The following is a 6,197-nucleotide window of genomic DNA, read 5'->3' on the forward strand; positions in this document are numbered from 1 at the left end:
GTAAATGAGCAATTCCAGGAGGCCGAATGCGATCGCTACGCCCTATTGGCTGCGTAAAAAGGGAAAAATGGAATAACCAAAGAAGAGGGGAAAAGAGGAAGAAGAGTGAAGAAATTGATAGGAGGGGATAATATCAGCGATTCAGCTAGGTCAGTTTGTAAACATTAATGGTTCATTTCGCTCTTCATACTTTCAATAGTCTAATTAAGAAGAATGTGCACGCTGTTCGTTTTTACGAAAAATACTTAGGTTTTTTTTTCTTTTTCGTCCTTGATGTTTTATAGAAATAAGTTCGCGCTTCTCGCTCATATTTTATGTTTATGAGAAACATGTTCTGTGCAGCGGCGTAACAGGGGTCGGTGGCCAAGGAGGGGAGGGGCAAGAGCCAGAAAATTCCCGGTCATATCATGGTATGAACAGGTGTAATGGTGTAATAAGGCGACTATTTTGAGAAGGACAGATATTGCGTATTGGGCAAAATTTATCTTTAAAAAAAAATTGCGAGCGAGCAAAAATTTTGACCTCTTTGATACAAAAATCCAATTTTGTGATAGATTTTGACATGATTTCCAGAGAATAATATATTTCACTCTTCTCTCTTGAGATTCCTTTTTTGTGGTCTGTACGCCACTGTGAACAGGATTCTTTGTGGCAAAAGCATAAAGAGTGAAACAAAAAAAAAACCGAGGGGTGCAGTATAGCAAATATGCTTTATATAAGTCCCGAGCGAGCGATGAGAGCGAGATAAAAAATCACTCGTTCATGAGAATCTAACTTTGAGCTATTTTTAAATCATATTTAGTAAATAAAGTCATATCCTACTTTTTTTCTTCTTTTTTTTTTTTTTGGTTCTTATTTGTTGAACTTTTTGGGGCCATGGCCCAACCCTTCCATACGCAGTGCCGTTCGGTTGGGGTCCTGGGCGGAGCCCCCGGAACTTCTTGATATCAAAGCCATTTAAACCTCGCAGATTCCTGCTATATTTTAATCAAATCGCGGGCATATACAGAATCTAGTACACAACACATTTGAACCAAATATTTTGAGGGGGAAAAACATAGCAAAGTGGGAAAAAATTGTAAAAAGTCGCCAGCGCGAAAAGCGAGCTGGAAAAAAAAAATCTTTTGAAATTAAATTCTAATTATATGATAGATTTTTCCATTACATTCAGCAAATAACACATTTCATTGTTTCCATTCAAGTCATTAAACGTTGTCTCTTATAATTTCTTTTACTTCCTCATGGGAGTGGAACCTATTGGCGGCGGAAGCCAAAAAAATTAGGGGATGTACACCTGAAATTTTGGGGTGGACACATGTAAAAAATTGGACAAGCGCCCCAAAATTTCTTGACAAGCAAAAAAAAAAAAAAAAAAAAAAAGGTTCTCAAACAAAAATTTAGGGGGGGGGACACGTCCCCCCGCTTCCGCCGCCTATGGTGGAACCACCCCCCCCCCGCCTGTATGCCAGTGATTGAACGGGGGGCATTATAAAGCCATTTGAAGGTTATAAATGAAGAGTCCCTACTGCGTGGGGGTTTGGGGCAAAGCCCCGGTAGCTTATTGGCACAAAATTTAGCAAGCTTACAGCACAATATGTCGTATATATAGACCATCTTTCTTCTCGCTCTTTAATTTTGATTATCGGCAGCCCGGTCGTGTTATTATTTTTTTTATTGTCCCTTTTCTTTGTTTTCCAATATAGCTTTTGACTAATTACATTCTAACTTCGTTTCCCGCTATTGTTTTCCATTTTGTCATCTTTTAATTTATTTCCCACCGTGCTATTGCATTTACATAGGCCTATTTCGGAATGATTTGTTCATTCTCAAATGTTCTTCTTTCGTACATTTTCCCGACTTTCTTCCTTTTCCATGCATAAAAAAAGTTTTTCTCCGTTTTCTTTTCACTTTTCCCTTTCTTTTCCTCCTTTCCTTTTTCCCTTTCCTTTCCCTTTCCCTTTCTTTCTTTCTCCCTCCTTTTTTCTTTTTCCCGTGTTTTTTATTTTATTTTCCCGATGAAATCCGCCAGGGCTGCGATGAATGCGAGGAATGCTTCCCAGGGTTGTGGAAATTGTGCACTTTTCATGCAGGATTGAAATGAATCCTGGGGTAATAATATGCTGTAAATCGTTTTGAGCCATTCACAGAAAAGCGATATTTATAAACTTGCTATCATTTATTATTATTATGTCTTATTAATAACATCTCATTCACGATCAAACATAGTGCTTAAAATGCAATATGAATATAAACTTGAACTTCAGTTTGAAATCTATACCTGTATTATTAATTTTGTTATGATATTTGTCCTATTCGTAAAGTCAAGCGCTGCCTATACGGTCTTTTTTTCAGTCGAGTACATTAAAATAATCTAGTTCATAATCAGATGTTTCATGTAACGTCTTTTTATGTTCAGTACAGAACAAAATAATCTGCTCGCATTATTGCCAGCTTAACTATTGCAAGAAATATTTGAAAAGTCCACTTTTCGAATCAGTAGAAAATGCTTGAAATATTCCTCCTTCAAGAGTGTAACCCCCAAAAAATAAAAAAATATCAGCTCGTGCTTCGCGCTCGGGTAATATGTTTAAAACACTGCTTGAAATATTAAGTTCTCAGGTTTGTTTAGTGTGATATACTAATTAGGCCCCTTGACCCCGTACTTCGTTACTTTTTGTAATTTTCTTGTCTTGTATTATCCCGTTATCCCATCTAATGCACTGACCACAAGTGGCTTTGCTACTTGTATACTCGTTCCATACATATTAGCATGGGATCCACACACTCCTGAATCACTCCGCTTGCCTTCCTATAAGCCAGTTCGTAGTTCCTTTCTGCGCATGATCAAAAGATTCTACGCATGATCTGAAGAAGGTCATTTGCACTAAAGTGACATGGTGCTTTAAAATCTAATGAGATAAGCACCAACTTTGATGTCTTGATTATTCATATATTCTTTTGAATTGTCGTTTTCATTTACATCCACAAAAAACAATAATGCTTCCACGAACGACTGGTATTTCACAGTTTGTCAAGTACATTGTGCAACATGCTAAGATATATGCATTCAAAGTAGGAATGCAACAAATACCTTCATTAAGTGTTCATTGGTGTGCTATTCTAGTCACCTGGTCTATTCAATTTCTCCATCCTGCTATATAAGGCAAGCTTACGTAATATCTTGCTTTGAAATCTGCCTATCATGATGAAAGAAATGAAAGGTCATTTGACCAAAATTGCCCATGAAGTAACTACGAACTGATCTATTCCAGTCCGAACGTTCCTGAAACAGTCCGCTTGCCCTCTTATTCCTGTCCGCGCGCTCCTGAAACTGTCCGCTTGCCTTCTTATTCCAATCCGCACGTTCCTGAAACATTCCGCGCGGCTTCTTCTTTCCTTCTTGATGCTGACCTGATTGCGGATGGTTTCCGGAAGACGCGGAAGGGTTTAGGAAGGACAGGATATCATCAGGACATCGTCAGGGCATCGTCAGGACAGGGTCCCGAAGGTGTCAGGAATTCAATATCCGCGTCCAAATTTTGGTCGAGACCAAAATTTGGATACGGACAAATTTTGATTTCCCGAACACCAGGAAGGGTTTAGGACAGCGTGCGGACACTCCCAGGAATGTCCGGACAGGTTGCGGAAGGGTCGCGGAATGCAATTATTACATTCCGCGCCTTGTCCTGACGCTGTCCTGGCCCTAGTGGAAAAGGGGTATGACGTGAAATATAAGTTAAAATGGGCTCACCAAATGTACAATCAATATAGAGTCTTCTTTGCTTATCAAAAACGTACGTTTTCACTTGTGAATATAGAAATATACGTTTCTTCCATTCCCTTTATATACACTTTAAGAATTTGGTTCAACTTTGCACCATCAGTATCATTATTCTTACCATTAAGAAAGGTACACACCTTGCACTGTCACACTGGGGGCACATTTAAAAATCAAATTTGCATTATTATTTCATAGAAAGGAAAGCACCTATGTCAGAAAGGGGAGCACGGGAGTGGTGCAAATTTGTCCCATTTTCTGAAAAGATTTCCCAATGTGACATGCCATGGGTTAATCTTCTTAGCCTATTGGCGGTGGATTAGAGGAATTTGCTTATACAGTGGTGTCTCGCATGTATCGCAATAGCATTGAATTCAAACCCCGGGGGTGGGGGGGCACTCGACCAAAAAAGTGGTGGGGGTGTGCCGCGGGCGAGACAAAAAAGGGGGCCTTGGAGCGGGTTTATTGTAAAAAGGAGGGTCCTCGGAACGGGCTTCGGAACGACAAATGTTTGTGAAAACGGGGGTCCTTGGAACGGATCGCCAGCGTGAGAGTGCGTAGAATCCCTATGGAACGGTCATAGCTAGCGCGGCCTCCGCCGGGAGAGCACTGCGGCCGCTTTTCACCAAGTTGCAGCTCATTCAATGCGATCGGAGCGGCGTAACGAAGAATATGCGAAGCTTTGGAGCGGATTTCTCTCTTCTTTTTTCTCGATAAGAAGAAAATGCAATGCCTTGGAGCGGCTTTCTTTGTTCTATTTCTCAACAAGGCAAAAATGCTATGCCTTGGAACATGTGGAACGGAAATTTGAGTGTGAAAATGGGGGTCCCCTCCGCGGCACATACCCACTATGCATTTTATATACTGAGTGCCCCCCCCCCGGATTCAAACGGTGTGATAAATGCAATCAAGATGGATTCTGCTGTTATATTTTGATTTCACTCTGTAGAAGCTCAACCAATATTAGGGATCTATGTGTTTACATGCATTGATATATTGGAAGATGGCGTCGTTTACACGTTTTCGTCTCCAGCTGTACTTCTGTCATGTTTAACAATAATTTTTTCTCACCTGACCATCTCCATTTTTCCAATTCCTTCCCAACAAATACAATTTAAAAAGTAGAAATTCATGTTAAGTAAGTGGTGATTTATTTGACTGATTATTATACCGATTTATCAATGAACATAGCAATCCAAACATTAAACGTCTGACAATGCACAGAAAGGATCATAAACGATCCCCAAAAATCAGGAAAAGGGAAGAGGGTTGGGAAAATGAATTACGACCAGCTATTGAGATTGACAAAAGCCTTTTTTTCTCTGGCATTCCAACGACCGAATTCTATTTACATGTGTAATTGTGTATTGTGTTTCTTCTTTACAGTGAGACATATCAAATATAATCATGGGAATATATTACGATAATTATAATATATTTATTTTGAAATAGTTTGCTGTTTTACAATGCGAAAGATTATAATCATAGTATGATAACAGAAGTTGTTTTTTCGAAATAATTTCTTGCCCTAGAAATAAAGAAGCTTTAACAGATTTATGTCAACATTAGACCGTGGATATTATTCTGTTTACCCTAGCAAATGCATTTTCTCTTTTTTTTATTCTAAAGTGTCTTCATCATGTAAAAATTAAAAAATCCCCCTATATATTTCTCTAACAGCACAATGTGTTGCATCGATGGTACAGTTTCAAGTTAGGGGGATTCCCATGATGTAGACCTGTGACTCAGACAGGGGTTTTCCCTGTTGAATAATTTCAGGTAGTATTGGAGAGCAAAAAAAAATGCAAAGGGGAGAAAAGAGAAAAAAATGCAAGATATTAATCACCATTGTTCTTCCCATCAGTGCCCATAACCCTGCCATTTGAAATAAGAATAAACAGAAAAACTATATGCTCCCTTCCATGAGTTACACATCACTAGAGTATTGTGTTCTACTTTTAACATAGGACATTTTCTTGATCTTACAAATATGGAAGATATATTTCATAAGCTATGGACACACATCAACATTTACGGAAATGTCTCATTTCCTGTGACCATATTTCGCTGATTAAAAAAAGCACCCCGATATCTCATTTAAACCATTTGTATGTCCAAACTCCATTGCGCAGTATATGCGATTGTAAAATATTACATTTTCTACTAAGTTGCTATACGCTAACTCTCACCAGTCGTTCTTCAGCTTTCATTGTATGAAAGTATTACATTGTATTACTGTATGATCAGCTGTTGGGGTTCAAATTTTATGTTTAACTGACGGATATATACAAGCAAATTTCAATCAGTGCTATATTTTCATTCCATGGTGTGGGTTCAAAATGTTAAGTTTCACTGGAGTAAATAGCTAATTTCCTTGCTCGTATGCCAACATGAACAGTCATAAATTGAAGAGATTCGA

The sequence above is a fragment of the Lytechinus variegatus genome, chromosome 12, assembly GCF_018143015.1.
Source record: "Lytechinus variegatus isolate NC3 chromosome 12, Lvar_3.0, whole genome shotgun sequence".
Lineage (NCBI taxonomy): Eukaryota > Metazoa > Echinodermata > Echinoidea > Temnopleuroida > Toxopneustidae > Lytechinus > Lytechinus variegatus.